The sequence below is a fragment of the Loxodonta africana genome, chromosome 7 (genome assembly GCF_030014295.1).
Source record: "Loxodonta africana isolate mLoxAfr1 chromosome 7, mLoxAfr1.hap2, whole genome shotgun sequence".
Taxonomy (NCBI): domain Eukaryota; kingdom Metazoa; phylum Chordata; class Mammalia; order Proboscidea; family Elephantidae; genus Loxodonta; species Loxodonta africana.
This window is the reverse complement of record NC_087348.1, coordinates 122,758,250-122,777,842: the sequence shown is the minus strand read 5'-3', so window position 1 is coordinate 122,777,842 and position 19,593 is coordinate 122,758,250. Positions and strand designations below refer to the sequence as shown.

Genomic DNA, 19,593 nt, shown 5'->3' with positions numbered 1-19,593 from the left:
ATAGTGTGATTAAAAAGTAGTGTATTGTGTTCTGATCTGTATCTGAGTTAACCATGCTTTTATAGTCTAATGATTTCTTGTTTTTTAAATGTTGCCAACAAAATTCTTCACATGCCCTTTTGAAAGTAATACTACTTTTTGTGTATTATGGTTTGTTGATTTGGGTTTTACTCTGCTTGAAATACTCTAGATTAATGTTTCTTAAACTGGAATTTGAGGACCTTCTATTGGGATGTTAGATTGACCCTGAGGATGCAAATGCCTTTTCATCTAGTAAACCAAAAATTTGTCGTAACGATATTTAATACCCTCACTTGGGGGAGCAGACTGTTAAAATAACTAGAGATTTAAGGAGTACAGGAGTTACGGAGTAGCTTATAATCACTACACGTGAAGTATATTGCTAATGAAGCTCGTGTTGAATTCAGTATTTCTTCAGAACATGTCCTGCCTAATTTTAATGTGAAATTATGGAAGGATTTATTGAAATACATTGTGTGCTTAGTTTTAGGTGCAAGTAGAATGCTGAGAATTTGTTTTAATGCCTTCTTGAAGAATTTTACTTAAAACTATTAGGATAATTCAGTAGTCTGATAAAGTTTTGTTCTGTCTTTCTAGATTCCTATAGCCTCAAGTTTTGTAGCACATCTCTCACATGCTTCCTAAACGTCTAAAGCATCAGATGATTTGGGGGAACTTTTTAATACATAATTTAAATGCATTTCTTTGTTAAATTTAGAGGGAAGGCAGAATAATCTTATTTCTAAGGAAGAATTCTCCCTTCTTGAGGAAGTATCACTTCTTGAGAGGTACTGGAAATCATCACAAGGAAACATTTCAAAGAAGGGATCATTTTCTCTTTAGGAGAAAAGGAAAGTAACAGTAAAATTCCACTAATTACCTCGATGCAAAAGGCTGGTCTGAATTATTAAATAATCTGGGTCATAAAATTTTTTAATGAATGTTATTTTATTTCATGAACATTTGTGAACCATACTAACAGAGGCTAACAGATAGCTTTAACAAGTGCTAAACTTCTCTAAATAGTGGAGAGATGAATTTCTGCCCCAGCCCTTAGGTGAATTATCACTAATATTCAATTGTAGAGGTTTTACTAGTTTTACTTCACTGGAGCAAATCTTTAGATCTTTTAAAAGACTCTACCTTTTCCCAAACACGAGTCTTAATAAAACTGATTGTAAATTTGCTCTGCCCATAGTAATATTTCTTGTATACTGTAAGTACAGTGCTTTCTGTGCTCTTTTCCTAGACGAGTGGTATGACTGTTCTCTTTGTAGGATGGGTTAGATAGTTTGCTGTTTGTAATGTACTAGAACCTTTTGAAATGTGGCTCATTTTTTCATGGGTTCTGGCTTAACCCGACACCAAACCCGTTGCTGTCGAGTCAATTCCAACTCATACCACGTCCTAAATATTGTTTAAAATATAATATCTGGTAGTACTCAAATAAGGTCAGGCTTTAACCTGAGTTTTAATCTTGTCTTACAGTGGCAAAATTATTGGAGTTTGCTATATTTATTTGTGGGTCTGTGTTCCATAAGTGGAAGAGTGACAGCAAAACAGTTTCATTAAAAATTTCTTAGCTTTTCCCAAAATTGTATCATTTTGAAGAAGTTTTATCTTTCTGCTTTTTGGCTTTAAAGTATTAATGAAATTGTTCCATATTTCATGGATTAGTTTTTAAGTGGTAAGTTAAAATTTTGGATATTTTGAAATACTCACCATACTAATTATTTAAAAACACTAATAAAAAGTAAGTGAAATAGATCTGTATAGAGCCATATTTTCCCAGAACTCTATGGTGTGTGGGTGTGTAGAACTGGATATCACCTTTAGTTTATTTTTCCATGTAGAAAATAGATTGTGGATAAACACTCTTCGTATTTTGAAGGTCAAAAGAAAAATTTACTTTCATTTTATTGCTACCAATTGCATTTGAACCATGAAAGATGGAGTATTAAATACTTTACTTGAACACCTTGTCATTTGAGACCTGGTTTGATTACCTTACCAAATTTAGCAAAATTAATATTTGTCAGTTTTGAATCAAGGTAAAGTAAGCTTACTTAGAGTACTTGTGCTAGCCTGTCATCCAAATGAAATGGCTTATAGTTAGTTCTTACAAAATTACTTTTATCTACAAATGTAGAAACCTCATTTGTTTTGGATTTATATCATTCCTTGAAACTACTTTGAATATTGAGAGAGTTTATAGAAGTAATATTAGAGAAACCTCAGTTTAGTTTCCTCTTTGCCTCATCCTAGTTGGGTCACTTTTAGACAAAACACTTGACCTCTATCATCTTCAGTTACCTCTTCTGAAAAATAGAGATAATGATACCTGTAATGAAATTCAAACAGGGCCCTATCTATAGCTTTTAACAAATGTTAATGAATACACCTTGATATTTGAACAAAAACCAATTAGTTAAAAGTATTCATTATTTTTTTCCCAGCAAATTTTACTATCTTGCATAAGCACAAATAGCTGCACTTTTCTGTTTTATTCTTCCATTTGTTTTTACAATCAAATTTATCCTTACTCCCCTTAGACTAAAGCATTGATTCAGTAAATCCCGAACATGTGTTCTGTGACAGTGTTCTAGGACTGAATCTATAGCAAGGCACAGGATAGGCAAATACCTCTGGCCTTCACTGGATTTCATTTTAATTGGTATAGTTTTTATCATATGGTAACTAGGTTATTAAGGGAAAATAAGGAAAAAGCTTAGAAAAATGGAGTTTAGGATTGCTATTAGAGTGGTCACTGATAAAGTGACATTGAGCAGAGACTTGAAGGAGGTGAAGGATTGAGCTGTATAGAAATCTGGGAGAAGAGCATTCCAGGCAGAATATTACGTGCTAAAGTCCTGAGCTGGTAGTGTGCTTGGTGTTTTCAAGGAACATCAAGGAGGACAGAGTGGCTGGAGTTGGCAAGAGGAGACTGAAAGAGAAAGGGTAGAGAGATTGAAAACGACGGTGCCTGATCATGTAGGGCATTGAGTGAGGTTCGAAGTAATTGGTGTTTTGATGATGGAAGTGTGGTATTAGATAGAGTATAGCAATAATCCAGATGAGAAATGGTAGTGGCCTGGATGAGGCAAACAGCAATGGAAGTAGTAAAAAGTGGTCATATTCTGAATATATTTGGATGTTAGAGCCAATAGGAATACACTGATGGATTGGGTGTGGGGTGTGAGAGAAGAATCAGCAATGACTCAAAGGTTTTTGGCTTGAAGAGCTCCAAGAATGAAGTGCCTATTTATTAAGATGATGAAGACTCGAAGGAGCAGGTTTGATGGAGAAGATCATGGGTTTAATTTTGGACATGCTGTGATAGACAGGTATATTAGATATCCAAGGAAAAATGTAGAGTTAGCAGTTGGATATTTGAATCTGGAGTTCAAGGGAGAAGTCTGGGCTGGAGATAGACATTTGGAAGTCATCAGTGTATACTATTTTAAGCCAGGATTTGGATGAAGTCACCTAGGGATTTCAGTGTGGTCAGAGAATAAACTGAATTAAAGACATGATTAGTGAAATTTAGGGCTGACTTTTGTGATATTTCCAATAGAAATGTAACATTAGCATTTCCCACCACGACAAACCAACGTTATTTTCTATAATGTTCAAGAAGCCCTGAAATGCTAATAGGCAAGACTGATAATAGTTACCATATACATAAACAAATGGTCAATTAAACTAAATGCCATTTTATTCTTGGAATGAAGCTTTTTTGGAAATAATACAGTTTTACATTTTAAGAATTTATCTTGAGTGCTAGTTCCTTTTTTTTTCTGGTAGAAGAAAATAGTTAAAAATTGTGATCCAAGTTGACAGATTCAGCACTAGAGGGCAGGCTTGCTTCTAGATTATGAAGTGCTATAAATGGATAAAGTTAGCCAAACATTGTACCTGCATTCAATCCCAGTTAACGAATATACTTGATTCTCAAGTGATATGTTTACTGTTTTCTCTGTTTCTGAAAAAGCATTAAAAAAGCCTAGTGGTTGATTTTAGTATATCTTAGGACTGGTAGTTGATATTAATATAGGTTTGCATATTAAGTCCAAGGGAACATAAGCATAGCATGCTACAGTTGTATTCAGACCTGATACAGTGGGCTTACCACATGTGTGAATGTAAGCAAATTTGAAGCTAGCCAGAAGAAATAATGGACAAGAAAGCATTTGTTCAGAAAGCTTATTGAGCTGTTATGTGCTAGGCATTGTGATAAGAATACAAAATGAATAAAATATAGTTTATTTATGCCTTAAATAAACTTCGGTATAGCATATTACAACATTTAATAGGTTGTGCTTTGACTGTTGTAATATTTTTGGGTTTTTGTTTTGTTTTTTTCCTCAATAATAGAATTTCCTGACCCATTTATCTCTGTTACCTCCAAGTGCCATCACAGTGCCTGATACTTAGATTAATTAATAGTTTACGAATAAGTGAATGAAAAGAGACAGGAAAAAAGAACAGAGACAGGGAATTGGGGCCTTTGCCAAACCTCTTCATAACTTTCTCTTATAGTTAGGAGGCTTTTGTGTTATTAACATGTCTAAAAATGTTTATGGAATTGATGCCAGCTCTCTCTTCTCCCATGGCCCTTTATTGGCCCCATGATCAAGAGCAATAAGTAGAAATAACGTGTTGGCAGCCATAGAGAATGGGACTTTAGCCTTTTTATGGTCACTGGAGTAGAGAGGAAAGAGAGATGTGTGAGATGGGCTATTCTTTCTATCTGGCTTGTATCAATTTTTTCAAAGTTTGAGGTGTAAGATGGAGCCTTCCGGAGTGCACTTTTTTGCCACTTTTCACCCTTAAAGTTTGTCCATGCGTGTGGTCTTTTCTCCCCTGGTCCTTTTTAGGGTCCCTACTTCTGTATGCTGGTTCCCCAGTTTCTTTGTAACGTGAAAATTACCTCATAGAATTGTTTCAAGAATGAAATGAAATAATACATGCAGTAAATATTAGCTACTACCTGCTGTCTGGACAAACAGGTCAGTTAGACTTAGTAGAATTGATTTGTATTCAATAAATGTTATTATATAATAAAAATAAGTGGAAAAATAAAGCTGATTCACTAAAACTTAGATATGTTTAGAAGTGCAAATATCTTCTAGGAAATTAAAATATCAATGATGTAAACTAAATGTATTATTTACATTATTAATGTGGGCTGTATAGTTAAATGGTTCCCTCAAAGGAATGTTAAAGATAACTAAATGAAATATAAGTGTAGCATATTACCTGACACCAAGTGATGAGTGTTCAGTAAACCTTAGCTGCTATAGCTCCTTTAGAAACAGGCAAATTTGATTTCACAGGAAGGACACTTGATAAACCGAAACCAAAACCCAGCCCATTGCCATCGAGTCAATTCTGACTCATAGCAAACCTATATATATATTAAAGCCAAAATACTATAATGTCTTAACGGGAAACATTTTTTATTGCATTGCTTGGTTTTCTTAAACCAGTCATTGAAAAATAAGTAGCAGAACCCTTTCCCAAAAGAAATTATACCTAGAAGCACAGCATTTTAAAACAGAAAGCTAAATGATATGCACTGGTTGAAGTAGGAAGCTCCAGGTTTTCCCCACTCCCCACACTTACCCCACAGTTACTTTTGAGAAGCCTCAAAAGAACCCTTAGCTCTCTAACTAGCATTCAATATTTTGAAAACCACTGCTTGCATCTTTGCACCTTGACTTGTCCAACATGTGAACCAAGTAATAGAGGGAGAAAATGCAAAACCTCTATTTAGAGACTTCTATTTCATTCTTTCTGTAAATCAGGAAGTGGCTGTCTTTGTTTTAGCCTGGAATAAAATGAGACATCAAGTACCATCAGAAATGTTTATACTAGAGCTATAAACATTAAGATAATTCCGTATTTGGTTCATCATCTGGGGCTGGTCTAAAAGAGGGTAATATATAATGACTACCAAGAGAGAAAAAGGAGCCCTTGTGGCGCAGTGGTTAAGTCCTCTGCTACTAACCGAAAAATTGGGTCAAACCCACCAGCCACTCCACAGGAGAAATGTGGCAGCCTGCTTCCGTAAAGATTACAGCCCTGGAAACCCTTTGGAGGAGTTCTCCTCTGTTGTAGAGAGTCACTATGATTCCAACTCTACCACAGTGGGTTTGGTTTTTACCAAGAGAAGTTAGGAATAGATGTAAGAAGGAATAAATGTATGAATTGAGACTTCACTATAGCCCCATGTTACATAGGATAAAAAGGGTATATAGTTCTAGTCTTTACCTTTGAGGATCATGATTCTCAAAGGGGAACGAACAGCTCTGAGAGCAGGGACTGTTATTCATAGGTTTCCTCCACTTAGTTGAATAAATGAAAAAATATCCGTGTCTATCTTCCTCGTAAACTCACGTTAGGGGTTTGCTTATTAATCAACGAATAAATGAACAAATGTATGCATATATGTGTACAATGTTAATATATCTCCATTCCCATTAGACTAAGATTCTTGAGGGCAGGAATGAAGTCTTCAACACTCCTGACACATAGCAAATTGTCAAAAATGTTTGCATAACTTGAATAGCACCAGAGTAATCTCTCATAACCTGGCACAAGAGTCTTCTAAATGGACACAAATTATTTTGTGATTGAAAACATCAGAGATCCCACTAAGCATTTTCTGTGTTTTTTTTAAAAAAAAAAAAGCATTTTCTGTGTTAGGACCAGTTTAATACTATGAGCAGGAAGCTGTAGGAGTTCAGAGGAGGGAAGGTTGTGTTGACTGGTCAGGATGGTTTCTCTGAGAAGGCGGGACTCGATAAGGGTGAACAGTACTTTGAACACACCCAGGTGGCACATCTTTGGAACCGTTAGAGTAGGACAGTATTCAGTTTCAGACCTTGAACTGTAGAGGTCTTTGCCCAGCTGAGAAATTTCTCCCTGGGCCAGTAACTAGCAGTAAGTAGGCACTGAAGACTTGATAAAATGAAAGTGGGCTTTAAGGACATTAATTAGATAGCTATAAGGAGCCCTAGTGGCTCAGTGATTAAGCGCCCAGCTGCTAACCAAAAGCTCGGTGGTTTGAACCCACCAGCGGCTTCATCGGAGAAAGATGTGGCAGTCCACTTCTGTAAAGATTACACCCTTGGAAACCTGTTGAGCCATTCTACTCTGTCCTGTAGGGTCGCTATGAGTCGAAATCGACTCAAAAGCATCTAACTACAACAGTTAGCTGGAGAGGAAAGAAACTGGGAACAAAGAGACCAGTAAGGAAGGCATAATGAAATGGTACTGGCGCTATGGGCTTGGATTATGTATTTAGAGTCCTTGCTTTGCTACTTACTGCCTTTGTGACCTTGAGCTGGTTACTTCAGCTCCCTTTTCCTGTTCTGTGAAATGGGGGTAAGATTAATATGCTTACTGATAGTATACTTATAAGTGTAAAATGCTAAATAAAACCCAGTGGCTATGTTTTGAATGTAGTGGTTTCCAAGTGTTTATTGACTGACAATGAATAAATGCTATTGCCTAATGAAAATTATGTAGTCACTGGGTATGTCAGTCCCTGCATCTGCCAGTAAACCTGTTAACTCTTATGGGAAGAAAAGTTAATATGTGAAGCCACCGAATCTCATGATTAGAAAAATGACTTTTTGGATCAGTCGGAAACTCCTATGAGACTATAAAGTTATGTCAGCGGTGAATGAATCATGAGCTTTTCATGCTGACACTATTTCTACGTTTGCTGCCTCATTGAAAGAGGCAAACCACAAGATAAACGATGCAGAAAGTCTTTAAAAAAAAAAAAAAAAAGCTTCCTAACAGATGCTTCATTTGCTTAAACTGTTCGCATCTTAGGAATGAGCCTCCCCCCCTCACCCCAGCACCACTAAATTGTTCAAAATTTGGTCATCAGATGGTTACATCGACTAGTCTAATGTTATAAAATAATTGAAAAAGAGGTGACAGGCGACAAGCTGAGTAAAGGAAAAGACCTGCTGCTTTAACTTAGAATGTATGAATCAACAATAGGAAGCTCAGTCTGTATGATATAAAATTGGATTAACCAGAACTTTTTCCTTATGTTCAGAACGCGTAGCACCATTCTTTGTCTCTGGAGTACCCCATATCTCTGCTGCTTCCTGTAGACATTGAGGATTTCTCTCCTTATTCTGCATCTGATTATTTTTAAAGGAACATCCTTATTTTCCTGCCTATCCTTGAGCCATTACCAACCTTGTATATAGTTTTATTAGAGTGTAGATAACGCTGTATTACTATATTTGTTTTCTTAACTAAACTGTGAGCTCCTTGAGAGCAGGGACTGTATGTTTTTGCCCGTCTTTTGTTTCTCCAGTGCTCAGAACTGTCCACAATATAATGAAAACATTCAGTAAATGGAACAGATAAAAATGAACAGATAAATAAATGATTTTGCTTTTGTAAGATGTCTAATAATCCTTTTGTGTGTTCTTTTTCACTATATGGCAGATATTCCAGTACAACCTATTTTTAATATTAATATACTATTAAGGTAATTAAACAAAAGTAAATTAAAATAAGCAATGCATAGTAAAACAATTATGACATGTATGCCTCTCAGAATGGCACAGATTTTATAAAAAATGATAAATCCCATTGTTGATAAGGGTACAGGGAAATAGGAATTTTTGTACTTTGCTAGAGAGAGTGTAAACTGGCCCAGCCTTTTCTGATAGGCATTTAGAAAGATATATTCAAAAGCCTTATTAATGTTCATCTCCTCTCACCCAACAATTCCATACCTAAGAATTTGTCCTAAATAAAAATAACTGGAAATTTTTGAAAGATTTTTGCCATAACATAATTTATCAATAGGAGAAAAAAAAAAAGGAAATAGCCTAAATGCTTAACTATATGGAGTCTGCTACCTCATTCTTGAAATTGTCTTAATTTCAGATTTGCATTCACGTTAACAGAAAAGACAGAAACTGAACTAAAAAAACCAACCCATTGCTGTTGAGTCATTTCCAACTCATAGTGACCCTATGGGACAGAGTAGAACTGCCCCCATAGAGTTTCCAAGGAGCCCTGATGGATCCGAACTGCTGAACTTTTGGTTAGCGATCATAGCACGTAACCACTACACCACCAGGGACCCAAAGCTAAACTACAGCCTAAGTAATTCTGTTTCTTCTCTACTAAACATGACTTTCCAGCGGAGAATCCATGGTTCCTTTCTCTTACACAGGACGTAACTGAAGAATCCCTCAGTATTTTCCACGTTCTTCAGTTCACTCTGAGCTTTGGACTTTTGGTACCATTAACCCACGGCCGTTGAGTCGATTCTGACTCATAGCAACCCTATAGGACAGAGTAGAACTGCCCCATAGAGCTTCCAGGGAGCGCCTGGTGGATTTGAACTGCCAACCTCTTGGTTAGCAGCTGTAGCACTTAACCACTATGCCACCAGGGTTTCCTTGGTACCATTATCCCCCTGAAAGTCTTGCCTTTGTCTTTCGTGCCTCCTCCTGTTTTTTATGCTTTTTTATACTTGTCTATGTAAAATATACCACCTTCTATTACATTTCATCTCGCTCCTAGTATGGTGACTTCATTTTGAAGATCCTGTTAACACTCGTGAAACATCTTCCCTTAGATAAAACTGTTAGTTTTCTGTAAGACTTAGAGAAAAGTCTTATTTGGAAATCCTCTGTTTTAAAGTGAGATAAGCTTTCTTAAAAGTTAAAGCTATGGTTTAATACAGATTTATGTATAATTTCATAAATTGTAGATATTTTTCTCAGAATTTCTTAGAATGTCATTTCTTTCCAATTATTAAACCACTCATACCTTCCATACCTTCTAATCTTTCAACAAATGTCTACAAATACCAGACAGTGATTACAAAAGCAACTCCTACAGATGAAATAGAAGTATGGAGCATGAGGTTTGAATATGGGAATGATTGAGAAATGACACCAGCTATTGCTATAAGTTGCAAAAGTTACAAATGGTTTGCACTTGGCTGATAACCAAGAGAGTGGCTATTCAAACCCACCCAGCGGCACCAGGAAGGAAAAGACCTGGCAATCTGCTTCCATGAAGATTTCAGCCAAGAAAGCCCAATGGCCAGTTCTACTCTGTAACACATGGGGTTGCCATGAATTGGAATAGATTTGATGGCACAAGACAACATTGCTATAAATGCCTATCCTATTGAGTTGTCTATCCATTTATTTGATTGAAAAACGGCATGAAAAGAGACCAGCAGGGCTAAGGAAACACAAAGACACTGTTTAGGCTTCTTATGTATGTATCCCACAAAATATAGACCCAAAAAAACCCCAGTGCCCTCAAGTCGATTCCAACTCATAACAACCCTATAGGACGGAGTAGAACTGCTCCACAGAGTTTCCAAGGGGCGCCTGGCGGATTCGAACTGCCGACCCTTTGGTTAGCAGCCGTAGCACTTAACCACTATGCCACCAGGGTATCCGACTGTATATAGACAGAATGGAAAAAAAAAAAAAAAATCAGGAAGTACTTCAGAAGTGTAAACAAATACTTGTGTTACTTATTGGGAAACTGTGTGATCTCCACAAGCCAATTTTCAGAGAGTAATTAAGTGGAAAGAATGACAACTAGGAAGAGGAAACCATCATGAATCAGATTCTAGCTGTAACCCAGCCTTCAACTATCTTACATGTGAGTTTAGAAAATACTCAACTACTTGAAAAAAATAGGTCAAGAAAAATCCCAATAATACCTGAAAGTAAATGAGAGATCAGTAGAAATCAATATTTTAATCAGTGACTACGTTTAAATATAAAACCACACTTCTAGGAGAATGGTCTGTCCCATGTTTCATGGTAAATGAGATAAATATGTCAGGAGAATGTGTACATCCACTTTATGGGCTTGATCTGACCCTTCCAAAAGTCAAGCTGGAGAAGCCCAGGGCTTAGTTCACTATAAACTAGAAATCTGCCCCTTTAAAAACTGAGAGTTCACTGTTCCCTTTGCCTTCTCAAAACCCTTATTTATTAACAGTATAAAGAGACCTGGATTAGAAATCAGATGATTCACCCATAAGATTTTCAGGGTTGTCGAAATGTTCTAATAAGGTGAGGCATGGCAAGGCACTTCTAAAATGCAATTCAGTAATTTCAAATGGCGTTAACAATATCAATGCTGTAATGATTGTTGTTGGTTGTTATCTGCTGTCAAGTCGGCCCCAACTCATGATGACCCCAAATACAATGGAAGGAAATGCTGCCCATGATTCGTAGTGGCTAGGATTCTTGTGATTCATAGAGTTTTCACTGGCTGATTTTCTGAAGTAGATTGATAGGATTTTCTTCCTAGTCTCCCTAAGTCTGTATGCTTCAGCGAAACCTGTTCAGCGTTATAGAAACATGCAAGCCTCCACCGACAGAGAGGAGGTAGCTGTACGTGAGGTGCACCGGCTGGGAATCAAACCCAGGTCTCCCACATGAGAGGTGAGAACTCTACCACTGAGCCACCAGTGCCTCGTGCTACAATGATTCCAAGGAGCTACAATGATTATCTATGTTAAATAAAAAAATACATGTAACTAATTGTGAATTTAACGAATTATGAAATTATTGCTATTAGACAACATGTCTCCAAAATTTTCTGCAACTATGATTAAAACATTAATCACCGTTTAACTAACACTTAAAGCTACTTGATGGTTTGACACCTATTCATTCAGTCGATGAAAAGATAAGTTGCGTATGTGGGGAAACCAATTTTCCAGGAAGGCATTCTTGCTTATGTCAGAGGGAATTTTGTAATTACTAAACAAGACTGGAATTTGCATTTAGATCAGTAATTTTCACTCAGTAAATTTAAGAGACTATTGGAGTTTCTTGGAATTAGGGAAATTATCCGCAAATCACCCTAAAACCCAGTAACCAAAAATCCTGTTGATTTTTCTGAACTTTTGGGACGTTTAGGTAATAGAAGCTGTGTTTCTGAAAATTGTTATTGATAGAACTGGATTATTACCACAAATACAAGATTACAGTAGATACATTTTTCCATTAGGTCACTAGTTTACTCTGTCGGGCTTGCTTATGAAATTCTTGAGACTTTCTTCTAATGTTTCCTTGCATACTTCACTGTTCCACATTGACTTCTCATTCTCTTTGATTGGGTTTACAAGTTTATATACTCTATTTCTCATCCATACTCCCTGTTGCCATCAAGTCTATTCCAAAAAGAGTAGAGTTCCTCCATAGGGTTTCCTTGGCTGTAATCTTTACAGAAGCTGATTGCCAGGCCTTTCTTCCATGGCACCACTGTGTGCAGTCAAGTACAAACCATTTGTGCCACCCAGGGACCTTCTCATCAAAACTAATAAATTTTAAATGTATAATGAGACAAATATATGTAAAGCTTGTATTGAACATTCAGTGGGAATATACCCATTGTAACTCAAAACTCACAATTTAATTGATTAAATAAATATACTGTCCACGGGAAATAAAGATATTTTCCTAAAGCAGGCTTCTTTGATGCATAAAAACAGGAGGCACAGGAAGTGAACAAATGAAACTGATATTTGATTTAAAGTTCCTTAGAGGGCCATAGGCTATTAGGAGCCCTCATGATATCATGGGAAGAGTTCCTACCTCACAGAGTTCTTAGGATGTTTAAATAAATTAATACATGTAAAGCATGGAATAGTGTCTGATACACAATAAGTTCTTCATAAATATTTGCTGTTTTCTTTTTATTATTATTTTAATAAGCCCAGGAGTATTCTGTGAGGAAATGTGTTGCCTACCTAACAGTAGAAATTATTCTTTTCTGTACACTAGGTTTATTTTCCTCTATATCTCTATCATCTTATTCTCCTTGCTCTCCCCATCCTTCTTTACTTGTTTTCATTTTTGAAAAAGTAAGGCTATGGTTTGGTAATACCAAAACAACTGCTCAATTCAACCTAAACACTTGTTTAGCAGCCTAGGAGACAAAATAGTGTGCTGTGCCTTTGTTAACGTGGTTTTCCCCTTCTAACAATTCTATCTTTCAGAATATAGCCCAATCCTTGCTCTTTTTCTGGATCTGTCAGGAGCACATTGAGATTTGCTGAACTAATCCAATGTTTACTTTTGATACCATATTTTTATTGTTTGCTATATCTAATGTGGTGTGTGTGTGTGTCTTTGTAATTTCTCTTAAGTGATGTTTTATCTTCCTCAAGGGCTTAGACCTCACTGGGGCAACAATTCCATCATCTCTTCACATGGCTATCACGCATTCAAGCATCTACTGTAGGGTTATACACACAATAGCTTCTCCTTAGGAAATAATTGACAAGTCGAATCACCCTACCTCATTCAAATTGTTGTTGTAATAACATGGAGTTAAACCTAATTATTCCAGGAAAAAAAAGATCCTCTGTTGTTAGTTGCTATTGAGTCAATTTTGACTCCTGGTGACCCCATGTGTACAGCGTAGAACTGCTCCATGGGGTTTTCATGGCTGTCACCTCTCAGAAGCAGATCACCAGAGGCAGACCATCTTCTGAGGTGCCTCTGGGTGGGTTGGAACGGCCAACCTTTTGGCAAGTAATTGAGTGCTTCACCATTGGTGCCACCCAGGGGATTCTCTAATAATTCATTCTACCATCCAAATTAAACTCTTCTGGCGAGAAAGTTCCCTAGAGATGATACTCAATCACTCCTCTGTTGCTATGTGGATGAAGTGAAAAGAGGAAATGGGATCATACTCCTGGTTCTTTGATTTTTAAAAGTTTTGTCTTCATAGAGTTCTTTCTCTGAGGAATTTATATGTTTTTGTTGAAGGAATTTAAGTATTTGGAGTCTACGGATGAAAAAACAGTATCGCGTTCTGCCTTTCCCCCCTCTCCCCTTGCTAATGTTATTCAGAATGTGATCTGCATAACAGACCTAATCAATCAGAATGTCTGGGTGTGAAGCCAGGAATCGCATCTTAGCATGCTCCCAGGTAATTCTTATATGTTTGAGAATTAAGGATTGCTGCTTTGGTTCTTAATATGCTAGAAAGAGAAGTCCTATTTTGCATTTCTTGTTAAATTTTGCATTATGTAATTCTGAAGCTAGTTAGAGAGTATGGCTTGGTTCAAAAAAAAAAAACAAACATGTAGTGCATACAGACACACAAAGGAATACTGCTCAGACATAAAGAGGAATGAAGTCCTAATGTATGCTACAACATGGATGAACCTTGAAAACGTTATAGAAATAAGTCAATCACGAAAGGACAAATATTATATGACCTCGTTTATATGAAATGACAAGGACAGGCAAATATAGAGACCAAAGTTTCTTACTGGTTATCAGAGGTGAGAGGCGGGCATTGTTTGGGAAGCAATGAGTTTCTGTTCATGGTGGTAGATGGGAAATTTGGCCTAGATGATGGATAATAGTTGAACAACCTGATTAATGTAATTGATATCACTAAGCTGTACGCCTGAAAAATGTTGAGGTGGCAAACCTTGTGTTATGTATGTTTTTATAATAATTAAAAAAAACAGCTGCTATCGAGTGGATTCTAACTCATGGCGACCCCATGTGTGTCACAGTAGAACTGTGGTCCATAGGGTTTTCAATGGCTGATTTTCAGAAGTAAATCACCAGGCTTTTCTTCTGAGGTACCTCTGGGTGGACTTGAACCTCCAACCTTTTGGTTTGTAGCCAGGGACTCCTTGGCTTGGCTCAACAAAACAATTTTTTGAGAGCTGGAACCATCTCCTTTCTTTTTTTCTTTACACATACACACACACACACGTGCACACATACAAACACCATCTTACCTTGTCACGGTCTCCTGATAACTCCCATGGTCCCAAGCTCTAATGAAACCCATCCTCCATTATATTGTCATTACAAGTTTGCTATCTCTGATGCCCTTACATTTCTCAAGGATGGGCATGCATGGCACAGAATAAACCAAAAAACCACAGAGGCCCTATAGGACAGAGTAGAACTGCCCCATAGAGTTTCCAAGGAGTGCCTGGGGTATTCAAACTGCGGACCTTTTCATTAGCAGCCATAACTCTTAACCACTACGCCACCAGGGTCTCCAAGTCTGATATGCTCATCACTATTCCTGGACCTAGTACCACATAGTATGTGGTTTGTAAATCTTGAATGAGTGAACGAATGAACAATCTCCTTTCCTAATTGTCATGTGTACCTCTCGCCTCCATTTTCTTCTTCTTCCTTCCTCCTTATTTTTGCTCCTCCTTTCTCTGCTCAGTGAATCTTTTCAAGTTAAACAGATTTTAGAGGGATTATTGCAAATAGGCTCCTCTTTACCTTTAGTTCTCCTATTCTTATCCCTTTTCTAGTATTCAGTTTTAAGTACCACAGTTTGTTTATCCATTCATCTGTTGATGGCCACTTAAGTTATTTCCATCTTTTTGCTATTGTGAATAACACTGCAATGAACATGAGTGTGCATACGTCTCTTCATGTGACAGCTCTTATTTCTCTAGGATAGATTCCTAGGAGTGGGCTTTTGGGTTTTTAATTTAGATTTATCTCAAAGTTACTGTAAGAGTTTATCAAAGCTACTTGTGATAGAACTATTTCTGCCTACTAGACTGTGAGACCACAGCTTGGTCTTTTTAGTATCCCTAAGACCTAACATAAAAAATTTAAACCCGTTGCTGTAGAGTCAATTCTGACCCATGGAGACCCCACATGTTACAAAGTAGAACTGTTCCATGGGGTTTTCTTGGGTGTAATCTTTATGAAAGCAGATCTCCAGGCCTTTCTTCCGTAGCATCACTGGGTGGGTTAGAACTGCTGCCCTTTAGGTTAGTAGTCATGTGCTAACCATGTGCACCACCCATACTCAAAAAAACCAAATCCGTTGCCATTAAGTCGATACCGACTCACAGCGACCCTATAGGGCACAGTAGAACTGCCCCGTAGGGTTTCCAAAGAGTGGCTGGTGGATTTGAACTGTGACCTTTTAGTTAGCGTCCAAACTCTTAACCACTGTGTCATCAGGGCTCCAAGACCTAACATAGTTCCTGGCAATAGTAGCTGCTTAATAAATGTTCACGATCGAAGAGTGAATAAATGGGTTGACATAGATCTATTAACTATGGTTTGGGAATGGTTGCTCAACTACATGTTCGCCCATCTAACTTGGTCAACATTCCAGTCTATTTTTTTTTTTTTATTCATAGGGATATTAAGAGAGATTTTGTCAGATATATCCCAAACTGATGGACATATTCCCTGGATCTATCAATATAATAAACCTTTTATACGAGGAAATTAGATTTGCTGATATGATTTGTTTCAGTGAACTCATCCATGCTGGTTTACATGTTAACACCTTTTTTTTTTTCTTTTCTAAAGATTCACATACCTTCTGTTTAATTACTTTCTCTAGACTTTTCCTTCACCATCTCCTTTTCTAATTATCATGTGTGCCTCTCCATGCGAGGTACATCTGTGCAAGTTGTCTCTCCATCATCTTCCTCTCCCTTCTTCCTTCTTATTTTCACTCTTCCTTTCTCTGCCTTCCTCCTTAGTATAGTGGTGAGTATCCCTGCCTATCACGAGGGAGACTGGGGTTCGATTCCCCCATGGAGACAGATGACCGTTTGGAAACTCTTTTGGAGTAGTGGTTAAGAGCTATATGGTTGCTAACCAAAAAGTCGGCAGTTCGAATCCACCAGGTGCTCCTTGGAAACCATATGGGGCAGTTCTACTCTGTCCTATAGGGTCGCTATGAGTTGGAGTCAACTAGAAGGCAATGGGCTTTTCTCTGCTCAGGGAATCTTTTCAAGTTAAACAGCTTTTAGAGGCATTATTGCAAATAGACTCCTTTTTATCTCTAGTTCTCTTACTCTCTTACCCTGTTCTTTCCTACCTTTCCTCTTCCCTTCTCCAGACCGAAGTTGAGTAAAAGTATATTTGTAAATAAAAGTTTGTGTTCCAAGATCTTATTTTCAAAATCAGAAAGAAACATATTTTCTCTCTACCACAACAAAAATCCCTACAACCAATCCAGTTACATTTTACTTAAATTCAGCTGCCAGGTGAGTGGGTTATCAGTCCCCAAAAGGACAGCCTCAGGTAAAAGTTGACTCTTCTAGAGGGTTTATTTTAATTTGGGTGAACAACGATACAGATAGAAACCTTCTGAATTATCGTGATTTGTGATATAAGGCTGGTTCTGTTTCTTTCATAAGGCTTAGAAGAATATTCTATTAAATGATTGTGAATGTTTGTATTATTTATCATCGCATTTAGCTCTTTAAGCAGAGTAAGTTTTGTAATAAGGAAGAGAAGATTTGGCTTAGGCTGGTTTCTTGGGAATACAGTTAAATCGGGCCATTGATCAGAATTATGCGTAGCTTAGGGAAATGTTATGCTCTTTCTTGCTGAAACCATATATACACAGTCCTCTGCTATTTCCTGTATTTTGTTAACTAGTAATGTTTTCTGGAGAAAAATATGTGTCATTCTCTTAAAGGCTTAATAGGATCTTAATCGGGAAGTAATTACTAGCTGCTTTTTCTTTATACACATTCATGGATTTTACTGTAAACCTGCCTGTCCAGGTACTGTTAATAAAATGTTACATTTTGATCCACATTCCAGCTTTTTAAAAATGTTTGCCCTTGATAATCACATCTTTTCTATCTGGGTTATTTGGGGTGCTGCCTTTTATCTTTCAGTTTAAAAAAGTATGAATTTACCTTAGAATATTGGTTTACCCAAACTAGTGGCTCTCATATGACCAGATGTAATCTCTGAGTCTTCGATTAATAGAAAAAAATGCATGAATCACCCTTCCAGAAAATAACTGAAAGGAGGTTTTAAAATGCAGTCCTCTGAGTTCTACCTCAAATGGTACCAACACTCCAGATGTTAAACAATGTACTTCCTCTAGACAACCTTTGAAGCTTTATTAATTTCATTTATTTTTCTCTTTTTTCTATTAGATCATGAGCTCCTTCAGTGCAGAGTCTGTGAAAAACAATTGTTAGAGAATCAGAGCATCTAAGAGGCTAGTCTCAACAATGCCTCTAGCTAACTATGTGAACTTGGAAAATTAATACTCTGGTATCAGTGGTATAAGCTATAGGAAGGATAACAATGCTCCTTTTGTGGCTATCATAAAGACGAAATTAAACAATACTGATAAACTTAATTGGAAATACAAACAATTCATACCAGAGGAGAAATGATGAATGAAAAGACTTAAATATCTAGCCAAAAACAAACTTGAAAAGCAAGTGAAAAATTGGGCAAAAATATTGCTAACATATAAGACAGGCCAAAGGTTATTTAGTACATAAAGTACAGAAATTTCAATAAATACATAAATGGAAAAATACTATAATAACACATAAAAATTTTATATTTTCATTTACAATAGCACCAACAAACATGAAATACATAGGTATAACCTATAATAATGTGTGCATTATTTGTATTCTGAAAACTACAAAACATTGATGAGAGAAATAAAAAAAGACCTACATAAATGGAGAAATATACCATGCTCATAGATTGAAAGATTTAGTTGTGTTAAAATGTGTTTTCTCACTAGATTGAGTTATACAGTCAATTCAATTCCAAACAAAATTCAAGCAGGTTATTTTTGTGGAAATCCATAAGCTGATTCTAAAATTTATATAAAAGAGGAAAAACACTAGAGTAGCCAAAATTTTTTTGGAAAGAGAACAGATTAAAGACTCTACTACAAAAAAAAAAAAAATTTTTTTTTCTTTTACTACTTGACTGCAAGATTTATTACAAATTGAAGATAATCATGACAGAAGGATAAATTCATAGATAAATGGAAAAATAGAGAGTCCAGAAATAGATCCACACATATATAGCCAACTGATTTTTACACAGATGCCAAGGCAGTTCAATGAAAAGAACATAGTCTTTTTTAACAAATAGTGCTAGAACATGTGGAGACTCATCTACAAAAAAATACAAAAATTAACTCAAAAGTGGATTTTAGAACTCAATATAAAATATAAAACCATACATTTCTAAAGGAAAACATAGGAGAAAGTCTTTGAAACCTTGAGATTAGCAAATGTTTCATAGATAAGACCAAAAAGAGCATGAATCATAAAAGTAACAATTGATGAATTTGGCCTAATCAAAATTTAAAACTTATACTTTTTGAAAAGATACTGCTAAGAGAATGAAAAGCCAAGACACAAACTGGGAAAAAATATTTGCAAAACACCTTACCCTGAGTATGTAAAGACACATACAACTCAATAATAAGAAAACAAACAACCAATTTTAAAAGGTTCATAGGTTGGTAAATAAAAACCCAAAACCCAACTCATTGCCTTCGAGTCGATTTCAACTCATAGTGACCTTATAGGACAGAGAAGAACTGCCCCATAAGGTTTCCAAGGGTGTAACCTTTACAGAAGCAGACTGTTGCGTCTTTCTCCAGTGGAGTGGCTGGTGGGTTTGAACCACAGGCCTTTTGGTTAGCAGCTGAGTGCCTAACCTCTGCACCACCAGAGTTCCTTGGTTGGTAAATAAACACATGAAAAATGTTCAACATCATTTGTCATTACAGAAA

General features: G+C 36.6%; 1 non-coding gene across 1 annotated transcript; it reads right to left on the bottom strand.

Moving 5' to 3' along the window:
* Positions 1-11,448: 11,448 nt before the first annotated feature.
* Positions 11,449-11,519, bottom strand: TRNAE-CUC (transfer RNA glutamic acid (anticodon CUC)). The gene has a single exon. It is a non-coding gene; the product is annotated as a tRNA-Glu (tRNA).
* Positions 11,520-19,593: the final 8,074 nt, after the last annotated feature.